The 14,315-nt window shown below is 38.3% G+C and overlaps 1 protein-coding gene across 8 annotated transcripts in view; it reads right to left on the reverse strand.

The window, feature by feature from the left end:
• PTPRK (protein tyrosine phosphatase receptor type K) overlaps positions 1-14,315 on the reverse strand; it is a 388,545-nt gene that overhangs the window by 110,642 nt on the left and 263,588 nt on the right. The window lies entirely within an intron of this gene.

The raw sequence follows: 14,315 nt of genomic DNA on the forward strand, positions 1-14,315 counted from the left end.
AACTCAAAATTAGCTTCCTAACCCTTAAAATGGTTTCAATAAACTGACTCAATATTAAAATTAGGGGAAACAACTATCTTAGCACTGAAATACACAACAATCCAAGTGTTTTAAACAAAGATTTAAGTTGTTAGCTCTACAATGTCATCACTGCATACTGAACCACCTGCCCTTTCAGTTTATTATCACTCATGATAATAAATGAATAAATTAAAAAAATACAAATTTTAAATTTCATATCGTCCTAACAAAAACTGGAAAAAAAAAAGGAAAAAGGTGGGATTTTTTTTCCTGGACTTTGAAATGCACCTAATATATTTGGCTTTAAATTAATTTCCTCAGTCTTTCCTTCTTTTAAACATTCCCCTATACTTTTAAGCTTGCCACACATAGCACACAACTCCTTCCTTTCCCTCAAACATATGGGATCACTACCACAGCATTGTGCTATTTTCACATATATGACACTTCTGAAAGAAAACAGCAAAATCTCAACAATCCTGTTTGTCGCCAATGCACAACTGGTAAGCCAAGCAGCATTTGTCAAAACTGCTTCAAGGAGATTTAATTCTCTATTCTCAGGATAGACATTCAGTTTCAAAGTATGTCACATTATAAAACCATCTCAGTCTAGAACTTCTTTTTGCTGAAATGGTACATTTCCATACTCTTCCACCAGTATAAAAATTGAAAAAAAAATTTTTGAAGGTTATAAAAGAAAGAAATTATGATATAATCAAATCATACTTGCAAAGACTTCAAAACTGTCAGATATACATAATCAGAGATGGAGGAGATAAAACATCTGCTGTAGCAATAGAGGGATTCAAAATGATTGAATGAGCAAGAGCGACAAACCTACAAAGTGAAAAAAAAACAAACCAATCCTTGCATTCCTTTCACATTGCATTTGTTTTGCATTTGATATTTATTTCCCAGCCACTCCATTGAACTATTACTATATAAAAGCCTTCACCATTGATATGCCATGAAACTGCTACAATGACTCTCTGATAATCTTGATGGCTACTGTTGACCTTTTGCCAATTGCTGTGGTTTTGCATAACAAGAATAATGTGAGTGACGTTTTTAATAAAGGAAAACTTATGAAGGAGATAAACATTTTAATAATAAGGAATATTTCTTTGTGCTTTAGCTCCCAAGGTTTTAGCACCTACCAAGGTGGGCATGAGCTATGCCACAACCAGCAGGGGCAGCAGAGCCCACTGCTGGGGCACTGCACCTCTCCATGCTAAAAGCACCATGGCAGCTTTGATGCAGCTCAAAGGCGGGCACCCTGTGCTTCAGCATCCAGCCAGCAGTGCTTACAAACATTAATTCTTTCCATTCCATTCAGATTTATATTTGAGAGAAGTCTCTAAACTCATTTCTTTCTGCTCTTCCACACCATTTCTGCTCCCTCTCTCCTAACATCTCTGAATTGTCTGAAGAAGATGATTGCTGTGTATCCTGGCAAACACTGCTGAAAACCATGACCAGCATCAATGCAGGAACCACCCCAGTATATAAATATGACTTTCAATATGGATTTTCCATATTAAGTGTGGTCTTGGAAGCTAGTGTTTAAGCTGCCTAAATGGTTTAATAAATAACAACCTTTGATGCCAGAGAGGAAAAGCTAGGCTACCAACTGAACAGCCTTAATCAGAATAATGCAATGCTGAAATAATAATATTGAACCAAGTCTAAGGTTTTGACAGTTCTAAATACCAATTATCAAAAAAAGCTGAAAACTAAGGATCAGCCTTTGCTCTTGATTGTACACCTCATCCCCCACATTTACAGAAAAGGTAAAATTTTATTAATGTCCTATTTATCTACCAATGAAAAGTATATAATTTTTCATAAATTCTTTTAGATATTTTTGTTTAAATCAAATGCTACATGTAAGGCATAAACCAAAGAAACTTCAAAAATTACAATTTACTGTGTCTATGTTTTATATATACAACCTATCATCTTTGGCAACCTTATTATACAAGACCTACAGTGAATAATCAGCGTGGGTTCTATTAAAAAAAAAAAAAAACAAAGAAAACAAAATGAGCATACACTTATCATCTACTTATTCATTTTTACTCTTCTGGCCACAAGTCATCACGATCTGTACTAGAATCTTACCCAAATGACATGCAATTTGCTCTTCTACATAAGGGGAAGAAAAAGTAATTTGGGAAAAAAAACCCACCAGACAAAACCCAAGGAGCTATCCAGCAGATGTCTCTTCCTCCCTGAACACCTATTTGGACTTTGTGTTTCTCAGACATCAAAATGAATTTAACTGTATTTCTCAGTGACTTTTTGCACAAATCAGATTATGTAACACCTGCTCATCTCCTTCCCTCCGCTTTCTTGGGTTTGGTGTTGGACTTAGGAGCTGAATTTAGTTTTACAACATCACGTGCAATAGGAGAGCCATTAACCTCCTTGTAAGTTCATAACCACAAGTCACTTTGCTGAGTACCTTCAGTGTTTAGAGACTCCTCATTTCACGATAAAGGGCAGTTAACACCTGTAAGGCAATTATATCTACCAAATGTTGTTGGCCTGAAATATGAATATGTAATTGTTCCTGCCATCTGTTAATTATTCTAGTTGAATCACTTATTTAATCATATACATTTACTTGACATCTACAAACTTTTTAATAGCTTTCACAAATGCTAACCTGGCTCTCAGGCAGAACTAAGGTACCATTTATGTGTCCCACAAGGAAATGACACCATTATATGAAAGACCAGATTTTGCAGCAGCTCTGCAAGATGAGAAGGTAGCTTGTGCCAGGCATTTTCCCAGTCTGTCCATACTGGCTAACAGCCTCAGGGACCAAGAGGGAATATTACTACTTGAGGCAGGGGCATTGTTTGCCAGCAGCAAGAATAGTTGGATTGAAAATTGAGGGAAGAGGGCAGGAAGTTGGAGGGAGAAACAGTACAACCTGATTTACTAAGCAAGCTGCCCAAGTGTTCCTCAAGTTAATGAATGCTGCTTCTGAATCTCTAATGATAAGGAATCCATGCTACCACATCACAGCTTTGGCACTGAGCTTGCTCTGTTTCCATTAGTACTTCCTAAAATACCTACGTTCAGTAAAGGTTGCTTTAAACCATCCCGGAACTGCAGACAGAATAGATGTTTGCTCTCTCCAAGGATAAGAGCACATACAACTTACATTAGTCCTGCTGTAATGGTGGAGGGGGCATTTGGAGGTGATCTCTGTCCCACACCTCAGTGCTGTTCTCCTTAGCCCTCCAAGAGCTTACTGACACATGTGCTCCCCAGCCCAATAAGCTCCATCCTGCCTCCCTCTGAATCCCAGTGTACTAAAAGCACGAGCAGGGTAGCAGAAAGGAAAATAAGACTGTGACTTGTCTCCCTCAGTCTAGGAGAGAGAAAGGACAAGAGCTTCCACTCATGAACCCACCCAAACTGTCAGCCTTGGATGGAAGCTGAACAAGAAGCAGAAATGAAGACAGTAAATCCACAACCACATCAAGCTGGCAGATATTTTACCCAGCTTCCCACTCTGCCTGCAGCTGCAGCCACCTGGTTGCTCACTTCTGCCCAGATACAGTAAGCCTAGGAAAAGTGAAATAACTACAGTAAAACAAATACTGGAACATGTAGCATGTTTTTCTTGGAAATTGTTTTAATAACAGGGTTGGGATTAAATGGTGCTGTTCATGCATATTTTGGAGATCAGCAGCCTAAACTATTCTGAAACTTTTGACAAAAATTTCAAGTGTCTCCAAGATTACTTCTCTGAGTTTCTGTTGGAAATACAGAGCCGTCAAAACGCAAAACAAAGCAGTGCTGCTAATCCAGCATTACAAGAAAAGATGTCCGCAGGTTAAAAAAAAAAAGATCAAAAGTTAGAGCAGGTTCTTATAATTTCCATATTAAATGTGTATTTTAACAGCCAATATTTTCATGCATCTGAACATACCCTCACTTCTTTCTATCATGGAGGAAAAAACTCCGAATTTTAATTAGGGAAAATGTAACTTTTTGAAATAAAACCCCTTTGTATCAATATATCTTTAAAACTAACAGTAGGTATGATCCATGCCTAAAAATTCATAGAAGGCTATAGCTGTCATCTCAGAGAAATGAATTTATAACCTGGTACAACAAAATGAGCTCCATTTTATCTCTCCATCTTCACCACTTCACACAATATATTCCACATTGGTCAAAACTTTCCTAAAGCTGCCAGACAACTTCCTCAGCTGCTTGAACATGAATTCAAAACTCACAGTGGAACTCTGCTGGTGACCAAGTAGAAATAGTTATAACGATGCTTCCAGCCCACCGTGGTGATGGCCGGATGGCAGCTGCACAGGCACAGGGAATACAACCTGGTTGGCTGCAGAAGCCAGGGAAACACTGGGAAAGGTGCAACCTGAGGTCATCTCCACCCTACAAAGCTGCAACTCTGCCTAACTGGGAAATAGTGAAATAATTGAGATCTTCTTATAACATAAAGGTAATTTTTTTCTAACAATTCAATTCAAAATCTAAATAAATTAATTCAGAGACATTTGCTCTCTAATTTGCAGCTACTTTGCATATCTGCTGGTTGATTAATTAATCTATTGAATCCTCAGGAGAGACCACAGTGAGTTATTTTATTGTCCCTAGAAATGGGCTACAAAACCCAGAACTTTGCTTAGATCAGGATTGTAAATGCACAGACAAAAGTATGGGGTGCCTCTTTCATTTCTAGTGAAGATCCTGCATTTATCAAGCTGCTCCCATTTCTCCTGGGAAGCAGCTGCAATTCACCTTTGTGCTTTCCAGGCAGAAATGTGCACCTGGGGCTGGGGCCAAGGGTCAGTTGAAACACACAACCAACCCTGCTCCAGGAAAAGGATGAGAAAAGGCAGGATGGGGGATGTTCTCTCTAAAGAAGTCAAGAAAAACTACCAGTGGTCCCATCGGGGTATTATGGGGTTTGGGAGCTGTCTAGGGGCTGGGAGCAGGACAGAAGTCCTGGGGAGGGCTGGGCAGAACCTCACAGCTTGGATCCCTAAGTATGCAAATCCCATCCCTCTGCATAGACCATGCAGACCTCAGACCTTTGGAAAATTCAAAAATGCAAACAAAGTCTCTAAAGAAATTAGGAGAAAATCAAATATGCTTAATTTTAATTACTTATGGTTAACTCAAATGCTGCAATTAATAAAGAGGTCGCCAAATAACTTAAAAATACTTAAGGAATACACAAAACAAAGCCCTGGACCATAGTTGTCTCTCCCCATTGCTCAGAGGTTCCCTATGTGAAGACAGCTTGCTACAACATCAAACTTTCCCTAGAGAAATAAGAAATAAATTGAAATCACACACTGTGACTTTTCCTAGCAAGGATTAGAAAAATTAAGTGGATTTCATCAGGTTTCACAAATATATCACAAAAAGCTATGGGCTCAAGGTCTAATGTTCTAGCTACGTCTGTATTGACCTCGCTATTTATTTTGATACTAGTTTTCCCTTTTTCTTAATCAAGTGTCACTTTAAAAGCATGTGAATAGTATTTGGTGAGGACAAGCACTGCTGGGCACTCTGCCAAGGACTATGAATGCTCAGAGGCAGCTGAGAAAGAGAAAAAGGCAATGGTCTGAACTATGATTCAAAAGGAGAAAAAAGAAAACTAGAGCAAAACTGGAGATTCAGGGGAAAAAATGGCAAAAATCAGTGTGGCATGGGTAGAGCCAAAGAATCTACTTAAATACACTTACAGTGCAAGCAGACAAGTTTTCATTACCAATCACCATAGGAATTTTTCATATTGTAAAGACAATAAAACTGTAAATGAATTCAGGCAAAGATATCAAACTTAGAATTGAATTGCATTCTCTGCTTAGACATCTTGGTAATTAATAGCTGAATTTTATGTTAAACTTCTTATTGCCTGTTATTTATTTCCCTATGCCAAAGCTGGTAACTTTGCATTATTATTGCATTTACCAGTCACACAGGCACATAACCACATCACAGGCACATAACTAACCATATCAATAGTATATTAAACACACTAGATGAAAAATTATTCATTTTCTATTCATTTTAAAACTCCCTTTTCCCTAGCAGAGGCCCCCCTTGCCCCTCACACAGGCTGAGCCCTGCCTCTTACCCAGCCTGGGAAGCTGTACACACAGTCCAGGGACTGTTCAGCAAACTGAGTCATTCATTCTCAGCACGAGCCCATATGCCCTAAAGTTTGCTTGCTTATTTTTCAGGTGTACCACTGGGTCTAATAAATTATATCATTTTCCCCCATACAGCTACCTTCTTATATCATTGCCTGTCACAAACATAACAGTGCTACTATTCCTAAATATTTTGCAGGGAAAAATTACCACTCAATATAGTTGTAGCTGAAAGAAATGAGTAGTTCTGTGGGTTGTTCCCCAGGACCCCAGTGCAGGGCCCCAGATTAAATTCTATCAATAGCCATTTGTGAAAGAACTGGTTTAATAAGACCTACCTAGAATCACTCAAAAATTTCATGAGAATCCAGATTTTTGAGAGTGGAGCTCAATTTCTTCCATCAAAAAAGATTTCTTTCTCTTCTTGAACTCTTTTGCCTTGTTTGACAATGAGTTTCACCTTTCTGGAAATCCAGTAAGGGTCTTGCTGCCAAGGAGCCCCTTTACAAAATAACTGATTCTTTGGGAGACTCTTTGGAGCACAATCATCCTCTTCACTGAATGAGCTAAAGATTACTGCTAATGAGACAATTACACATTATCCCAGCACGTGCCCCAAAGAAGAACAAATGAGAGACTGCACTGGCAATCAAAATCTGACATTTCCCAACTAATGAAGGCTTGACTTTGTGACACCTGTGCGTAACTTTTCCTTCACTGAACATTTTGTGCTATTATGCACAAAAAGCTACCAGAATCATCAATAGCTTGGGAGCTTTCAAGTCTCCAGGGGAGGCAATTGCAGCTTTGAGGCAAGGGGGCAGCTGGGAGGGATTGACAACCTAGTGACATGAAACATGATTTTGCAGGGATGACTTTCTTGCCACTTCTGTGGCTTTGTGCTTGCACCTAAAAACTAGTGAGATGAAGACTACATTCCAGGATCCCTTCTCAGCTTTCTCTAAATCTGATCCTTTCTTATCTATCTGGTATGCTGTGACCCACATGTAATTTTCCCCTTACTTGACTCCCCTTGCCAGTGTGACTTCTCACACATACTACTTTTTTTTGTCTCCAGGCTTCTCACTAAAATGCTTGCATTCCAGTCCGCCCTACTCACAGAATCACACAACAGCTGATGTTAGAAGGCACCTCTGGAGACTGTCTAGACTGACCTGTCTGGCTAAAGTTGGGTTAGCAACTACAGCAGGCTGCTCACAGCACTGTCCAGCCAGGTACTGAATATTTCCATTGAGGGCAACTCCAGTGTCCACCTGGCCAACCTTATGCAATGTCTGACCACCTTCTCAGTAAAGATTTTTCCTTTGCATTTCAGATATTTCAGTTGTGCCCACTGCCTCATCTGATTTCAATATGGATACATATGGATAATTTTCCTCTAAACCTTCTGTTCTCCAGACTAAACAGTGCCAGCTCTATAAGTCTCTCCTCTTATGACGGATATGCCAGTCTTTGGCACACTAGTCATCCCACAAGTTTCCCCTTTTTAGTCCCATCTTTGCTGTCTGCCCCAGCTCTAGAAGTCCTTTTTCTCTTAGTAGACCCTGCTCCCCATGACTTTTGCCCAGTTATTTCCAGTCTCAATCCTTGTCTCTGCACCACTGCTTTCTAGCTCCTATTCAACCTACACGCTGTTGAATGACTTTCTGTCTCTGTTCTCTCTCACGCAGACTTTCTGCCAAGGTTTTTTCCCATTTTGCATGTTCTCCTGTCCTTCCTTTTTTTTTTTTTTACTTCCTTCCTGTGATGCCAGGAAATTACCAGACTAAGAAGAGCACAAGGACACACACTTGTGTCCTACTCTGTTCTGTTGTCTAGATGGAAACTAATTTTGGCAATCCAGAACAACAGCAGCGAAGGTGTTCTCAGCCTCTAACAGTACTGGTCAGCTGTATTCTAATAGTCAGAATCTATGGGGGGTTAGACTTTGAGGTCTTAACAAGTTTCTGCTGAGATGTGATTTTTTCAAAGGCTAACAACTCCAACAGGATTCTCAGAGGAATAGAAAAATTACTCCTTCGACACAAATTCCTTGTGAAGAGTCAAGTCCTTGCTTGAAAGCTTAGGGATATAATTTTGATGCAAAAAACCATATAGTTCTTATTCTTTGCATTCAGAAATGGCCAAAGTCTCCTGGTTGATTTTTTTTCCATGCAAAAGACAACTAAAACTCCTAGCAACTGAAAACAGGCAAGCAATAAACAGTTCTGTAACTAATGGTTAATGGCAGTCAGCTTGGTAAACACAGTAAATCCCACTGTATAACTGTTCCTCCACAGTTTTACTCTTAATCTTGTTAAGGAAACAGGATTCATAAAATTGAGTTTTTGCTAGTTCTGACAAGATTTAATATCATTTTGGGCACAGATACTACCAAAAGGAATCATAAATTAAATTTCATTATCTTTAATAGAAGACTGAAATGCTAAGGAAAAGTCCGATTTTTTTTTTTTTAGGATCTCTTACACCTCTTTTGCCCATCCCTCTCTTCCCTTCAGCATTTATGTTTCCAGGTATAAGACAAGTTAGTCAAATACATTAATAAAGTTCACATACTGAAAGGAGAAGACCACTACTCAAAGGAACCAATGAAGCATTTCTTCATATATTTTTATGTGTAAGGGTTTACTGAGTGCAAACAGATAACTCCAAACCCAGAAAATTGTCCCCCCAATCCTGAATATATAGCTTGACACCAACTGCACTGTAAGAAATTGCAACAATCCAGTGTTATTTTTCACCATAGTGAAATTTTAAACTTAATTTTACAGAATAGGTTTCTAGAGTATACTTAGGATAGGAACTTTTTTTGTCTATCTGTTTTTCATTGCCATTAAGGATCCATTTCTATCTAACTCACATCACAGCTGAGAACACTTCTCATTCTGAGTATAATCTGATCAGTGAGAAGATACTTTCCAATATCAGCATTTAAGAAAGTGCAGAACGGATTAGCCCACAAATTACTTTCTTAATATAGAATAATTAGAAATTCAGAATAAACTGCAAGAAGCAAGGAGATAGAAGAAATTCAGAAGTGTGAGAATATATGCTTAAGAAATAACAAGGTATTTATGAATATTTTTCCTCTTATATAATCTCACAGATTCGTACGTCTGTTTTATTCACAGGACTGTGGGTTGAAGAAGCATTTAAGAATAGATGTTAAAGTAACTTTCATTTTTTAGTTTCTTTCAAACTTGTATAAATAAATCCATTTATACTTTTACTAAAATGGATCTCAGTAGAATCTTACTCACTCAAGCTACATTTTTGGGGATTCAGTCCTAAAAATAATGAAACAGCAGGGGAAATTCATCATAAAATATACTGTTCTCACTGGACAGATATAGCATAGTTTTAAATTCCTAAGAAAGTTTTTAGCATATTTCGGAAGAGCCAGGAAATCTTGCAAAAATGGGAACTTTCATGTCAGTCATTCTCTATTACATCTTTGCTCAGAGGTAAGGACAGATTGCTCCTCTGCATGGATAAATTAGGAAATACAATGATGAGTAAGACCTCCTCCTCTTTGGAGAAAGTCCATGATACTTGAAAGTAGGATCTACAATGGATATGCCATGCAAAGGATGAGGCAATTACAGCAGCCTTTGTATAATTAAAAGCAGTTCTAATTCTGGCATTCTGTCAAGCATTGGAAGACAAGTAAGTGTTTGTGAGTGTGGCAATTTTCCAAATTTGAGATGTGCATGACAGGAGTAACTCCTTGTCCTGGTGACTAAACATGATCCACTAATGGGGGTGCTTTGAAAAGAAAATCTGACCTAATGGAGGGTCAATAAGAAACTCTGGCAGATTAGGTATGCATTGTCCTCTGTGCCTGGACTGGGTAGAGAGACATTTAGATGCACAAAATGAATTAATTAGCCATCACCATTGAAATTCACTGGTTTTCTCCAGAAAGCTGCTTCCAACAGTGACCTCTGAAACAGATAATAGCATTTCCATCACATGGAAGCTGTAGTCGAAAAGCTTCCAGTTACTGAGAGATAAAAAAAAAAAAAAAAAAGGAATTTGCCAGGAAACAAACACAATGTATCCTTAGGTGCAGTTTTAGGATAAAAACTCCTATATAGAGATACATAAGAAATATACATGCAAATAACTGAATTTTGTGACAGAGGTTTAACATCTGGCAGTCTTAAACTGTAGCTTTTAAAATCATGACTGCATGGTTTTGGGCGTGGATAAGGAAAGACAGAGTGGAATGCTGGTTAATATTTATGTTCACCCACTGAGCATAAATATAGTTAAACTCCATAAATATGGTTTTCCTGCAAGTTAATGTTTGACACCGGACCGCTTTATGACTAATGAAGAAGGAACAAGTCTAGATGTGGACTCCAAGATGTCAACACAACTAAAATGTGCAGTGAAATGCCTGAAAAGCCTCTTGCTAATATTTACAGTGCAAGTATAATGAGTCCAGGGATGATGGATATGTGAAAAGAGTATTTGTAATTATTCTGACCAGAGTGAACTTGCCATTCATTACCTCAATATTCTTAAGAAAAAAAATGCAGATTTTCTTAAAAGGGGATATTTAATTTTTCACCTTGGAGTTCCACCAGTCAGCCAAAAACTGAATTTTTACTAAAATAACACAGAGCTAGGATACACAACAGGTCATAAGAAAGATGTTAAGATTTGACCCCATTCCTGTCCCTGCTGTTTAAGAGGCAGACCTAGCATGCAACGTCTGAAGTGCCTGTGGAGCTTTCCCTCTTGACAGAAAATATCAACAAACAATACAACTCTGCTACACTTTGAGAAGGTGAAATGCAGCCTTCAAAGGTCTTGTAATGGAATGATACAAATACAGTTCTTTCTAGTGAAAATGTGACAAGGGAGAGAGAGGAACAGTGTTTCCTTTATTAGCTTTTGTCTCCCTCTACTCACTAGGCAGAAAGATCTCTCTCAATGTGAAACTGACTCCTCACGATGCCAACCAAAACATCTAGGTAACGCTAGGCCTCTAAAAAAGCCTAATGCTGGACATATTTCCATAGATGTTCCAAAAAGAGTCTCTTTTCATTCAAATTCCTGCCATCTAAGCATGTTTGCTTTCCTAAGAGAAAACATGTTGTCTCTTCAGGGGATAAGCATGAGTGCACTGGGAAAGGCAGAACTCAGCCTGGCCTTTCATTTTCCAGGCATATGCACAGCATTGTACAGCAGGTCAGAGGGCAGCCGACCTCTGATCGGGATTTTTGAATGTCGTGCCTGTGCAAATGATGCACACCTGCCTGCAGCTGCCACCTGGCACTGGCCTGCCCAACCTCAGTTTACTGATTTTAAGTTCACTCGCTCAAAATGTTGTATTCCCAAAAAGGTGCTTTTGATTTTTCCTGAAGGCCAGAGAATTTTAGATTTCTTTTCAGTCTAGAAAAAAAACCCTGTGACATCTTACCTGCAACTTGTGTCACATCCAATTTAGTTTACAAACATCTGTGGAATTCGTTCCCCAAATTCTACAGACCTATTACAAAGTGCACATCACAGGGCTCAGAAATTAAGAAGTAATAAATTGTCTTCCAATTAATATAAGAAATGAGAAACAACTAGCAGCCGGTAGTCAAAACAAAAATAGAAGGGAAAAAAAAGTATCAATGAAATCACACCTTTATTGTGGACAGCTGAGAAAGTTACAATTCTGCCCACTTAATTTATTTAACTTTTGGAGAGTGTTTCCTTTTATAAACATGTTTAAATGCAGAGTGCATAGCTGCAAGTAAATCCTATAACACCTCTACTTTCCTTTCAGGCATGCTACAATTCTGTCTAATCAGGATAAACAATTCACTCTAATGAAACTTAAACATATTAGTGACAGTTGAACATGTTTTGCATTATATAGCTAGGAAAATTACATATCTCTCCCATATAGAAATTAACTTCTCTAACCCCATGAACAATAATTACAATCAACTAACATGAAAACACAACACGACAAAATGCACCCTGCAATTTATCTGCTCAACAAAATTACACTGTATAGAAGAGAAGGCATTCCATCACTTTACTCTGTACTGGTGCACCAAATAGCTAATGATGTTCCTTCACTTAATGAAGATTGCTCCAAATCCCTAGCCAGCTAAGATGAAACAGATGCCATGCACATAACTTCTTTTAGATATTAACATGAATATAACCCAGCTGATCTCTATTCTATGATATTTTTTTTTGTTTTTGTCTTTTTACTTTCTTTCTTTCCGCAATAAAAAAGAAAAAAACCCAGAACAAGATACCTGTTACTCACACCTTAAAGTGAATGAGATGGGTTTCAAATGTGAAGGAAAAGAAATAAATCCAAGCATACCTTTGAACACATTATTAGGACCAGTTAAACCAAAAAGAAATATACATAAACTTTTAAGAAGCAAAACTTTAAAAGGCACAATCAAAAGAGTTAAGATTTCATTAATAGTTTTTGCTTTCATCTTGACATACCAAAAAAAAATAAGAACATCTCTGGTCATCATATGTAAGTTGTATCCATGAGAGTAAACCCACTTAAATCGCTAAAAGAGACATCATTTGAGAACTACAATGAAAAAGAATGAAAACATATGAAATTAAGATAGAAAACCCAAGGCTACATCCATAATAGATAAAATCTGGGGTCAAGAAACAAAAGCAATGTGTTAGAATTTTTAACAATTATCTAGAAATGCCTTTCTGCCTTTCCTGCAAATACAAGTGGCATTAATTCCATTCATTCTAATAAAAACACAGTAAAGCTACGCAGCACGAAAAACACCTTAGGTCATAGTCAGATCTGTATTTAATAGAGCTTTAGCCATGTTAAGAAATAAATGCACGTAATATAAAAACAAAAATATATTTCAAAATAAATGATGCACTACTTAAGGAAACTGGAAATATTAAGTCATGAATTTTGCAGCGTCAAAATGTACTGGACAGAATATTTAAAGATAAAAATGACTTTTACCTAAATGAAAAAGCAATTATCTTTATCTCTGTATTTCATCAAGCTATTACAATCCCCCGTTAAAAGAACAGGATGGTAACTACACATACTACATTTTCATTGTATATATTCTCCCTGCTTCTCTCTGCCCCTTGTTTCATAAAGTGACTCCTAAAAAGAGATGATAAAAGTCTATTTTATGACAAGGGAAACCAAAAGAATGAGCTAAAAAAAATTTTCTACTTCAACATCATCCTGCTTTATGTGACTTATAATTCTTGTAGGAAGAAGGGCATCCTCTAGTCCACATGAGGAGCAATAGTTTGAAAACGCTTCTAACATTGAAAGGGTCATGAGATACTGGCACAAGTTCCCCAGAGAAACTGTAGAGGCCCCAGACCTGGAAGTCTTCAAGTTCAAGTTGCTTAGGGCTCTGAGCAATGCAATGTACCACAGAATTATATCATAGGACTGACTGGGTTGTAAGAGACCTTAGAGATCAATCAGTTTGACTCCCTTGTCTCAAAATCAGAGAGACATCTGATGTGTGAACCACTTGGTGGATAAGAAATTGGCTGGACAGTTTCAATCAGAGGGTTGGGATCAAGGGTTCAATATCCAAGAAGACCCCAGTAACTGGTGGCATTCCTCAGGGGCTGGTGTTGGGACCAGAGCTGCTTAACATCTTTGTTGGTGACACAGGCACTGGGATTGAGCACCTCCTCAAAAAGTTTGCTGCCGACAGCAACCTGAGTGACACAGACAACACACTGGAGGGAAGGGATCCACAGGCTCGAGAGGCAGGCTGTGGGAATCTCATGGAGTTCACGACAGCCAAGTGCAGGATCCTTGCACCAGGACAGGGACAATTCCAAGCACAAATACAGGCTGGATGGAGAACAGCAATAGGATAAGGGATAATGACTTTACACTGAAGAGGATGGATTTCAATTAGATGCCAGGAAGAAATTATTTCCTGTGGGGATGATGAAGCACTACACAGGTTGCCCAGAAACGCTGTGGACGTCCCATCACTGGAAGTGTTCAAGGCCAGGTTGCATGGGGCCCCAAGCAACCCAGACTAGTGGAAGGTGTCCCTGCCCATGGCAGGTGATCTTTAAGGTCCCTTCCCACATAAACCATTCTATGATTCTATGTTCTGGTGATTATTA

Source organism: Zonotrichia leucophrys, chromosome 3, assembly GCF_028769735.1.
Source record: "Zonotrichia leucophrys gambelii isolate GWCS_2022_RI chromosome 3, RI_Zleu_2.0, whole genome shotgun sequence".
In the NCBI taxonomy this organism is placed as follows: domain Eukaryota; kingdom Metazoa; phylum Chordata; class Aves; order Passeriformes; family Passerellidae; genus Zonotrichia; species Zonotrichia leucophrys.